Below are 12628 nucleotides of genomic sequence, written 5' to 3' on the forward strand. Positions count from 1 at the left end.
GACATTCTTTCAAGAATACTACTTCCTGCCCTACAGCGCTCTGTGGCATCCAGGGAGGTGATCTATCCGTTGGAGGTAAGCAGACGTGCTTCGGCCTTCATCGCATCACCCCTGGGGCTCATCTTCAGAGAGGGAGGGATCCTGAACTTGAGCTGAGAGGAAGCCAGGGGGGAAGAAGGTGTGTGTGTGTGTGTGTGTGTGTGTGTGTGTGTGTGTGTGTGTGTGTGTGTGTGTGTGTGTGTGTGTGTGTGTGTGTGTGTGTGTGTGTGTGTGTGTGTACTGTGTGTGTACTGTGTGTGTGTGTGTGTGTGTGTGTGTGTGTGTGTGTGTGTGTGTGTGTGTGTGTGTGTGTGTGTGTGTGTGTGTGTGTGTGTGTGTGTGCGCGTGCGTGCGTGTGTGTCGCACACACGGTCAGTGGCCTACAGCGCTGGGAACAGCTTCAGGCAGGACTTCCTCTTCTACACAGGAAACAAAATGGCGAGGTACGGGAGGTCTGGAACAATGCTGTGAAAATGGGCCACCACCCAGGTCAGGGGGAGAGGTGCTTGTGAATCAAGGGGAGAGAGCTGAGCCAAGCACGTCCCACCATTGCCATAAGAACCGCATATTGGAACACCTTGCCTCCTTTAACCTTTGTGTTGCGTTCAGAACATTCCTGCATTCGATCATTTCATGGCTGGTATCCATGAAAACGTAAACTATACGGATGAATCATACATTGTTAACTGGAAATTAGGCAGGCCCAATCAAATGATTGCAATGCTTTGAATAGGTGATATTGCAGCTCAGTACAAACAAATTGTGTCTGTTTCAAATATAATAATAATAATAGTAATATATATATTTTTAATGTGATTAAAGCGAAACAAGGCTCCTGGCAGATTTTCAAAGGGCACACATTTCTGGTGTATGCATGGCAGTTGGAAGAGAAACAAAACAGTCATTAAACAAGATGTGTTGGCTGGCAACATCCTGTCACAATGCTATGGATATTTGGAATACAAATCCTGTGCCAAAGAGCCTTTTGTCATCATGAGCATTCTCACGTTTCAAAACTCCATTCACTGATTAGAATAGCAGCGATGGTGGAAGTAGATACAGATCCTTCCTTGTTTGTAGGATGCTGCTCTGTCTCTATATTTAGTCCAACACAGTCACAATACAACAGTTTGTGTTGTCCTCATGACCTGTTTGGTTCAGAGCTTGGTTTGTGTCTTTCTCACACACATTTGTAGGCCTCACTGTCTCTCACACACATTCTTACACAGAAGAAGAGAGAGGGAGATACAAACAAACAACTGTATGAGTCATCCACTCACGTTTTTTCAGAATTTATCAGTGCTCCTCCACCTGCCATTTTCATCTGATCAGAGCCTCAGTATCACACAATGTAAGGGGACTGGAATGGAATTCGTACAGGTACATCAGATAGTCTGAGGAATGGGCGAAGGCAGTGGAGAATGCTGACTAATGGAAACATTCAGCTTAATTTATACTTAAGCACAATGGTGTTGTTTGCCAACAAGAGGTGATTTACAAGCTTACAACAATGTGTTGTTAGCAAATCAGTTCTTGTCTGGAAATGAGACTGTCATACTACAACGAATAAAGGAGGAATTATGCAGGCCTAGTTAGTGGACTCCCCTAGGAAACGGAACCGTTGCAAACTGACACGTTGTTGGCTTGTAAATAAGTTCTTGTCGGCAAGCAACAATGTCATATGGCATATAAATTAGGCATTAGGCGGAAAGCCTAGACTGGGTTTCACAGCCCAGCACCACACCGCACCCACCTATGGCCTTGCACGCATGGCCCAGGACCCAAAATATCTCCTGTTTCCATAGCACAGTAGTGCCCCCTCAACAGGTATACGTAGCAGACTCCGGTCATTGACACTCCTTTGTAATGTAAGTACATTGGTGGAGGTCAAATGTCTTGCCTAACAATGTAATGTAGACAAGTGGCCAAATGTCCTACAAATGAAAATCACCTGTGCAGGAGTACTCTAGCTATCGGTAAGAACCAAATGGACCCTTACAGGTCTGTAAACTCAGAGTGTACAAATTTAACTAAATGGATTGTTAATAAAACAGTTTATTGACAACAAATGTAAACAAATCACAGCACCAGTGCAAATCACAACAAATTGAGTGCAAATCACAGCAAATCCCGTGCAAAATATATATACAAATAAAAACAAAAATCTCAGCAAACAATATACATGTTCTGAAGTCCTGGGGAGAGCGAAAACAGTCCTCACTTTAATCTACCGAAACATCATGACCACGACCAATCAGTAGCAGCATTACACTTTTCAGCCCTCTTCGGCCCCACTGAGCTCACACAGCACAAGTAGGTGGTGCGGTGTGGTGCGGTGTGGTGTGGTGTGGGGACTTGCCGGTGGAAACCCAGCTCGTGGACCCCAGAAAACGGAACCATTACGTAATGTACCCAATGTGCAGAACTACTCCCCAGGGATTTCGTTCAGTCATTTTCCATTTCTAAGCTGCACACCCACCATGTCCTGATAAAGGTCTCAGAATAGGCGGGACGTAACCAACTACAGGGGCAGGGTTGGAAAACTCTGTGGGAGTGCTCCAAACTACATACTAAAGGCCTGATTGTAAAAATTTACCTGTAAAGGTGTGACACGATATAACTTCAATCTCTGTCAATAGGGGGACTCCAAGTCATTCAGCAAAATTGTATTTTCAAATGTGTGGGAATCTGATGCAGATCACTAAACTGTAGGAGACATCTCAGCTTGGGTGATTGTGAGAAACTGCACGGTAAAATATAAGTAGAAATTAAGAGATTGTCTTTTGGTTCGGAAGCACCAAGGATCACATTTTCTAGATGAGTCAGTTGCAGCCACATTCTCATCCCCTTATCTCACCCGACAGATGGTTTGATCTTTCTGATATTCTGAATTATTTCTGAATTTATTGAAGGCGTTAGCTGGCTGTCATAACTGTGTCAAAATTACATTTTTTCCTTCTTTTTTTTTAGGTCTTTGAAGCATAGGGTACTGCTGGTGTTTTATTTTCACATATTGGTTCCATCGATGTAATCAATCATTGTCAAAAAGAAGGAATAGATAAAACAATAATTTAGAATTGCTAAAAAGACAAATATTGCACTTAAAACGTAGTAGACCTTCTGTATTGTCAGACTAGTATCACTGTGTATTAGGGGTGCATCAAAATATACATTTGTAGCCTACTGATGTGTCTGGGTGATAAAGGTGTTCCATTCCATATTGTTAACACATGCAAAATATGTTTGCAATACGTGGTGATTTAGGTGCAAGCTTTTTTTTTGCAAGCATACAGTACATACATTTTGACCTTAATTTTGTTTATTTCCTATTTGTTTTCTAATTTAATATTACTCATCATCATCACATGTGCAAATATCTCAGCCTCCTATGCGACAGCAGACCAATGCTAAGTGCTGGAGGCCATCAGTAAAGAACACCACAAGCAGTGGACACCATCTACCATTTGAACCCTGCACTGGGACAGCAAGTTGGTGAAGCGTTTGACAGTGGTGGTTGGAAACGTGGATCGGCACAAAATGCTCTGTGGATACGAAGGGGAATAACAAGGTGTCCGGAGAGTTCATCGCAGCTGACATGCAAGCTACTGAAGGAGTGGTGCTGCACAGACCAGGTTGTCAACATGGCATTTGAGACCACTGCATCAAACTCCGGCCATCTCACATCCAGTTGTTACTTGGTTGACCACTGCTCTGGTCGGTGTGCTGGCATCACATTGGTGAGGTGCCTCCTCAGCCGCATTTTCACTGACCTTATGGTTGAGACGCCAGGCTCACCTTGTTAACGTGTCTGCAGGACAACTGAAACCTGCTGCCACACAAATATCGTGATCCATTGTCCCGCTACATTCCTGCCAACGCCGAACAACCGTTCCTGGGCATGTTATGTGCTGAACTCACTGTGTACACTGCAGAAGTGATTGACTACAAGCGAGGCGACTACCACGAGTTTGAGCTCTGTCTTATGTATCTGGTTGCAGATGATGCAGCACAGTCTCCAGTAACTTTCCAATGGCCGGGAGCGCAGCAAAAGGCGCAATGGATGGTCAAGCTGCTCTACACTATCAAGCTGGCTTTGACGTAGCAGCATAATAATATAATAATAATACACATCTACTCAACATCTACTGACTTGCAAGAAGCTGTAGATGCCGCTGTAGATACCTCCGGTACCTGAACGGGTGAGATGCTTCCCCTAGCACTTGCAAATGTCATTTTGTAGCACAAGCTGATCTACCCATACAAGCCCCACAGCTACACTTTAGCACTGGCTTTGTCAAGCCAAAGTTTTCCAGTCTTCTCGCGAATCTCCAGGTTGGCGAACCTCGCAACCCAGACTGCTGTTTTTGCATGCATCAGTTGTGCATCGATCCAGCATTTCTCTCACTCGATGTAAAGGATTGGGCTACCAGTGCAGCATTCCAGGTAGGTGTGGTGAATGTATGTGCCATCAACGCTGTGACTGACAGCGCCAAGCATGGTGTCAAACTCACAACCAACTTCGTGGCAGCAGGTAAAGTGAGTGAGCACCTGCGGAATTGCAGGCAGTTGAGCATGACTGCTGTGAACAGCCGAATTGTCGCTGCTGCAAGCGCAACACAACGTAGGAATAAAACTCAAGAAGACCATTTCTTTGTGATGTTCAATGACAATTTCAATGTTGTTCTGAAAATCTTTCTTCTTAATAAACACATTTTGCTTCTTGATAAACACATTTATTTAAAAAAAAACTATTTGTTGCATTTTTTAGAAATTGCCATGGCATGGCAAGAAAAGCACCCAAAAGGGTGAATTTCCTCTAAATCTGAATGAATTTTCCCAAAACTTTTATGGACATTGGAACAAAATGCAAACCCAGACATTTTGATATTTTGACATTACATTTTTGTATTGCATTTTGATGGACCCTACTGTGTATTTGCTATTGTGAAACATACCATAGCGTTCATGGGGTGCAATTGTAACTTGATTTTTGTACTAGTTATCTTTGGCAGTTTTCTGTGACATTAATGTAATTGTCTACAATTACTGTAATTGTAGACCGTTAAAAAGCACTCAAAGGTTCTAGGCAGATTTCCAGTACAGTTTGTTAATTAACCAAAGTGTTATATTCATAATCACTCAATTATCTAGTGTTTTGTGTTGCTGCTATTTTCATTCACCACACACCTTCTCTCCTACAGCTCTACTGTATGAACACTTGAAATGGCTATAATGTAGGCCTACACACTGGCACACACATTCAGAATCTGAATTTACAACTTTATTGTCACATCACAGGCTTTCAATTCACAATCATTCACAATCAATTAGGCTTTACAATTAACAATCATTCACACACAAACACACATTGTACATACAGGACACTACACAGTATGCTCAATCAGTTGAGAGGCTCCAACCTAAGACAGCCAGGCAACTATAACAGTACATGGGCAGGTATCAGTAGGCAGGCAATGGGTTAATGCGATTGGAAAGAGATGAAAAAGCAAATAAACAAGACAGCAGACAGGGGCTTGAAGTTTGGAAACCCTCTGTCTGAAGGCTGTGGATTACTTCACATATTATGCATTTCCTTCCAGAACAGCAGATGGACAGGAAAAGCATCGAGGCTTGACCCAGATGAATTACAAAATCCTGACACAGTCTCAACAAAGCAACAGCTTTACTACATGCAAGCAGAAAACTGTGCTGCTTTATCAGCTTGAACTAGATCCTCAAGAACTAGATCCTCTAGTTCTTGTATTTCCCTCTACACCAATTCTCTTTGCATTGCGATGTGTTGTGAGCTTGAAATCGGCTATTTTCGCTGATGTGCACATCAGAATAGGGACGCTAGGGTTCATGTGGTTAAAATATAAGTAGAAACAGATATATTATCTTTTGGTTCGGAAGCACCAAGGATCACATTTTCTAGGTGAGTCAATAGTTGCAGCCACCTTCTCAAACCCTTTACCTCACCCAACAGATGGTTCAATCTTTCTGATATTCTGAATTATTTCAGCTGTCTTAGCTGGCTGACATTATAATTGTATGTGAAAAGTGTTAATCAAGCATACTCTGGTGTTTCTTCACATTTTGGTATGATCATTGTAATCCATCATTGTCAAAACATTGATTTATATTTAAACAATCATTTAGACAAATGGCACTTCATTAAAGTAGATATACCTTCTGTGTTGTCAGACTAATATCACTACATACTGTGAAGCATACCAGTTTTGCTGTCATTAAATTCCATCAGGCTCATTTGACAGCTTTGCAATTCATAGCCTAGACAGAGATTCATATATGCAAATGAGCCAATGTTTCTTCCCATCAAAATCCCATTATCAACAACAGCCAGGCTAAAATAAAGCCTGGGACTGTGGAACTGTGATTGCATATACAGTATGCAATCACTTGAGAGGCTCAAACCTAAAACGCAGGCACTACAAAAGTATAAGTGCAGGTAGTTAGGCATGGGGAGGGTTAATGCACTTGGAAAGGGATGAAAAATCAGATAGACAATACAGCAGTTAGGGGGTTGAAGTGTGGCACAGCTTGTAACCCACAGCCTTCAAACAGAGAACATAATGTTCTCTTATCTGATTGAAGGTTGTGGGTTACTTCACACGTTTTCCTCCCAGAGCAGCAGATGGACAAAAAAACTATAGAGGCATCATCCACTACCGTCTCTTTTTTAAAGTACTGCACACTAGATCATCCAACACAAAGAGCAATTGGGTTTTGTTTCTGCCATAATAATCTTGCATCACTTCAACTGTGCATGTTTATCTGTGAAAATCAACACACCTCTGCACATGATAGGCACTTGCAAAGCTGTCTCTGTCAAAACGACAGTATATTCATATAACTTGACCGAAAATCCGTGGGTGACATGGGTCACAACTAACCACCCTGTGACTTTTTCTTGAGTATTGTGTGAAATTGGAATGGAGGACTTTTTCACATCATGGGGTATTTTGTTAACTAGTATGTTTTCATCAGCCAAGTGCCAACTCAATCAGAATTTAACTGGTAATGTCCTTACATGTTGGAGGGATTCATGAAGTATTATCAGTTAACTTACAAATGGTAAGAGTGCGTGGTCTTCTTTCTTTGCACAATAGTTTTGTAAGCCAGAGTTGCTTAGACCAGTGTCTATCAACCTTTTTTGTGCCAAGGCACACCTGGCATAGCCAAAAAATCCCAGGGCACACCTAGATATACGGTATAAATATATATAGAAAAAAAGCAAATGCAAACAAATATTTCAGTTTTTCCATTATTCAGACATGCAAACTTTCAGCTTCCACTAGCCGTTTTTAATCCAAATAGGGCAATAGTGTGACACCTGACCCGAAAAAAACAGCATGTTGTCACCCTTTTCACCTCGGGGCTGTTTGCATGCCTGATTATTATTATTGTTTAAAAAAAGAAAGAAAAAAACTTTTTTTTTTTTTATTTTTTTTTTAATTATATTTTTTCAAACCTTCTTCAAACGGCGCGGCACACCTCAGCAGTAGCCCCGGCCCAAAATTGGGACGTTTGCCAGGGTTGATATACACTGGCTTAGACATGTAACACGCAGGATATGTCAATCAGGCACTTTAACAACAAGTGATCCCTTCCTCACCCTCTGTACTCAAGTTGCAATTAATTAACTAAACAGATATTTTAATAAATAATGTAAATCACGCCTAGATTAAGTTTAAAGATCTACACACTTGATGAACTTATCAATAAGTTGTAACACTGTACTAGATTATACAGTAAGTAAAGCCACTATAAGAAGAGTAGGACATACTGTAGGTTGAGAATTATATACCAATAGCAATAAGTATCCTAAACTCAATCTTTAAAATCCTTGAAAAAGCCATATTTTCAAGTGGAAACGTATCTTGTGAAACACAACATATTGTATGAACATTAGTCACATCTAACAAGCTGGAAAAATAAATAGATCATTGTCTCTGTTACATGTAACATTACATTACATTACAGTCAAGCGACTTACAATAAGATACAACAATAACAACATGTACAAACGTTTCTGTTTATTTGCAGAGTATGTTTAACATGTACAGTAAATAAATAGAAATTCACATTAACTTTAATTTTATTATGGAAGTCAATGGGAATCAAATTTGGATTCTTTCATCATAGACGAGACGACTGACCTCATAGATGACTGATGTCACAAGCTGACCACATGAAGCCAAAGATCCATGTGGGAACCACACCGTTCCATTGTGGATCCCGAGATCCACATCCAATTAGATTTTTTAAATATACAGTATTTCTGATACTCACATATTTTTGGGCGGTGTAGCCGCCCCTATAAGTGGGGTTGGGACACCTCATTAGTATTAGTTTCCTGCACTGTGATTGGCCCACTTGGCCCACTTTCCTGTACTGTGATTGGCTGACTCTATTGGCTGACTCTATTCAGCACTGTGATTGGCTAGCGAGACACATGATGACATTAATAACCTATAAATAGGATTATGCACTTCCAAAAATCTGTTTTTTTTTGGAAGTGAGCTTCCATCACTATGATGACCACTGTGATGACCACACCACCCACTTCACACTGGGTGTTATTTTTTCTTCCCATCCAACCCAATCGCCAGAGTGAAATGTTGCGTGTCAATGTTGACATGTGGCATGTCAATGCAATGCAATGGTTTAGGGTTAGGTTAAGAGTTATGTATTTCAAATAAAAGAATCTAGGATTGAGTCAACATGGTCTACATCAAGGCGTGTTCACATGCAGCGTCTTTGGGATAAACTTAATGTCCAGTTTCAACACGTTTTGCACTGTACAGAAACATAGAGTGACATCTGTTGAGCAATACTTTAACAAATCAATTTCTTTGAACTATTACAATATCTAAGCTGCCATAAGCATCTAATCTAATCTGATAACACTTAAATTCCATCCCTCCTTTGTTGAAATGCGAAGTGTTGTTTAAGTTATAGTGGTTATTCATTATACCACTGTCAGAAAGACAGGAGTGATTACAATACCCTGATAATGAATCAAGATGAAACAAGAGATGAAGCCTCACATTAATGGTCCACTGATTATTTAGTTCATGAGGACGTATTCACATCAAGAGAAAAATATTGATAGTAGATTCATATAATTTTGTAGTGGAATATGGCATCTATAAACTGTCAAATTTTTTGTTTTACATTTCCACTGCTGCAGATGGAAGAGTGTCATTAATACTGTAAGTTATACCACATCCAAAGTTCAGTGTGTGTGTCTACTATGACGCAGGTTATAGATATATATATTTACAAACACCCACACAAGAAGAAAGTGCTTGTGCTGAAGAAAAAGAGGAAATGGCTGTGCCTGTGCCCACTCATAATTGCTGCTGCTTGAAGTGAGCTTTTGGTGTTCTATCTTCCAAGCCACAGTACAATCCCGAGTGTTCATTTAACCTGAGGGTATATAAATGTAACCAAATGGACCTGTAATAGTAGACCATTCTGGTTATGTTTGTACACTCTCAGAGTTACAAATAGATACATTAACAATTATAATAATAATAATAATAGCAGTAGTAGTAGTGTCAGAATACTGTTCACATGGTTTTACTGTCTTGTCTGGTTTCTTCCTAAACCAAACCAAATATTGACTTATTGCACAGCCACTGTGTTCTCCCTGGTCCATTGACTGGGGAAAATAAACAAACATTTGGATGCGTTTCAGCATCTCTGCAGCATTTACCGAAAATGTCATCATCCAATATTCAGTAAAGAAGCTTGTTGATGTTGCTCAACCATAACAATGTGAACTCCGATAAACATCATGTCATTGCAATGGTTTGTTGACAAAAGAGCACCTGTTCTACAGCTGCTGACCTTGCTGTCTGTTTAGCTCATGTGTGTACATGTGAGCATCAGTGATCAACTTGTAAGCACACACTACGTTATTAAAGTTTGACCATAACATGATTCACACTAGAATATCAACACAGGACGGCACTGTTCATGCAGACATCATAGCCTAACTGGGGACAGTTTACAGTTTTTACAAAAGGCAAATGGAGATGGGAAAGGACAGGGTGCTGCTGAATGAGTCATATAGAATGAATAGCTGTTATACACTGCCACCTGGTGGCTCATACATTTGAATTGCAACTGCTAGTACAAATCTGTAACAGAATGCTGTTTTGGTTCTGACAAAATGACACAGATTCAGTTTATTGGAAGAAAAAACATCTTACACCAGCTGCTAAGGTCAATATTGTATGTGCTGTTTTTACATAACTATGGATCTATCTACCACATTTAACTGGGGTGGTTGACAGTGAATGGAAATGGTAGTCAAATACCCCTGGCCTGCAGATATAGAGACCTAAAAAAAGGTTCTGTTATGTCATGTTATGTATAACATGCAGCAATGTGAAATTAGCACATGGATGTTTAAAACGAGCATCACCTTGTGAAAATATAATTTCATGGTTTCAAAGCAAGCCTCTAGATTATTATTTTGTTACAATTTAAAATAATAATAAAAGCAAATTCAATTAATACAAAGGCAACATAAATCACCATTTATGGTAATTAAGAAGCTTTAAAAAAGTTCAAAATTTTTCTCTGACATTTTGTTGAAAAGTCTGTACATCTTTGTCAGCATCCTGCTCATCAGCATTATGATTAAATACTATATGTTTTTTCAAAAGTTCCTCCGATGTTAGTCTTCAGGTCCTTAATAGGAAATAAGAAGAATGCATTCTCTTTTTGGCTTTGTTCTGACATCATCAACCTCAGTGTTGAAATACTGGCATACTTGAAAATGATGATGATAATAATAATAATTAAGCAGATGTGTAGCCTACTATTGACATGTGACATTGTGAATGTGAATATCGGGCGGTTATTTTCATTAGAAATGTAAACAGAGTAGGTGTGAGCCACTGTGAGTCAGAGGCATCCCCTTTGTCGTGCAACAATACATTCTTACCCTCCATCGCCCCCCTCACTCCATAACCCACGTCACAGGATAACTTGTTGACCTGACAACGTCAGAACTTATAAGTCAACCCACGTCTTCCTGACCACATTTCACAATTACTAGCAAATGATGGGGATCTTGATATAGGGAGTCTCCAAAACATTGGTTTGGAAGAGGTGGTGGCACTTCATTCATAACTTATTAAGACTGCTGAAGCCATGCTCAGTCCTTAGAATCACAATAAATTACAAAAAGCTAATTCAATAATAATGATTTATTATATCATCTCATTTTAATATATTATATTAATTATATGAAACTATTCATTAGCTAAAGCTGGTGATGATTTCAGCCATTCTATGATGTTCACAGGAGATGCTCGGTTTGTAGATGGTTAGTCACAGGCTGGACTGTACTTACTGGTTCCCATGCTGCCCGCCTGCTCATAAATAATGCCTTATTTTTTGCCTGTGGCCCTTTGTTTGTAAAACACATGACTGCAGTGGTAATAAATAGATGAGGCCAATACGTAAACAAGGTTGTGAACATTCTGTTAAGTTTGAACTAGACTCCAGGGGAAACTTCAAGAGAAATGTAGCCTGCCCTACTGTATGTGTTCTCTATGGTGGGCACTAATAGGGTACAGTAATGTGTGTGTGTGTGAGTGTGTGTGTGTGTGTGTGTGTGTGTGTGTGTGTGTGTGTGTGTGTGTGTGTGTGTGTGTGTGTGTGTGTGTGTGTGTGTGTGTGTGTGTGTGTGTGTGTGTGTGTGTGTGTGTGTGTGTGTGTGTGTGTGTCTGTGTCTGTGTCCAAGCATCAATCAAATGAAAGAGAGAGAAAGGGGACAGGGACTCAGGGAGGGGGCAACGACAGACACATCCATCCTGATGCATTGCTGTCTCTGCCCACATATTACAATGAGATTGAACTTGTGATTGTTAGACTTAGATATGACTCGATTCTGCTTTTGAGAGGACGTCTCAGTCAGTGGTGGAAAGTAAATAATTACTTTTACTCAAGTACTGTACTTAAGTACAATTTTGAGGTATTTTTACTTTACTGGAGTATTTCCAAATTTCAGTACTTTACTTCTACTCCACTACACCTCAGAGGCAAATATTGTACTTTTACTCTACTACAATTATTTGAAAAATGTAGTTACTAGTTACTTTTTGGATTTTGATTTTGATTATTATTACTAAACCTACATTAGCTACTTCAGCCCTATATCTACTATATACTACGGCTATTTGAAAATAGCAAATCTACAAGCTCACAACGCGTTGCATCGCTACGTGTTGTGAGCTTGTAGATCGGCTATTTTCAAAAGATTATGCTTTTTGAAAACTTGAAATAGGACATTTCTGCATAATGAGTACTTTTACTTTTGGTACTGTAAGTACATTTAGATGCCATTGTACTTTTACTCAATACAAATTTGAATACCAAACTTTTACTTGTATACTTCTTCCATCACTGTTCTCAGTTGGATAAGTAAGGACCATAGGGTAGGGACTAGGGAGAGACGAGGTCAGTGTTGACAGTGAATAGATTGCCCTCTGCTGGCCATATAGCCTACATTCTGCATTTTTGCAATGGATGTAAAACCTTTTACAAG

The sequence above is a fragment of the Gymnoscopelus braueri genome (assembly GCF_963280865.1).
Source record: "Gymnoscopelus braueri genome assembly, chromosome: 7".
Taxonomy (NCBI): domain Eukaryota; kingdom Metazoa; phylum Chordata; class Actinopteri; order Myctophiformes; family Myctophidae; genus Gymnoscopelus; species Gymnoscopelus braueri.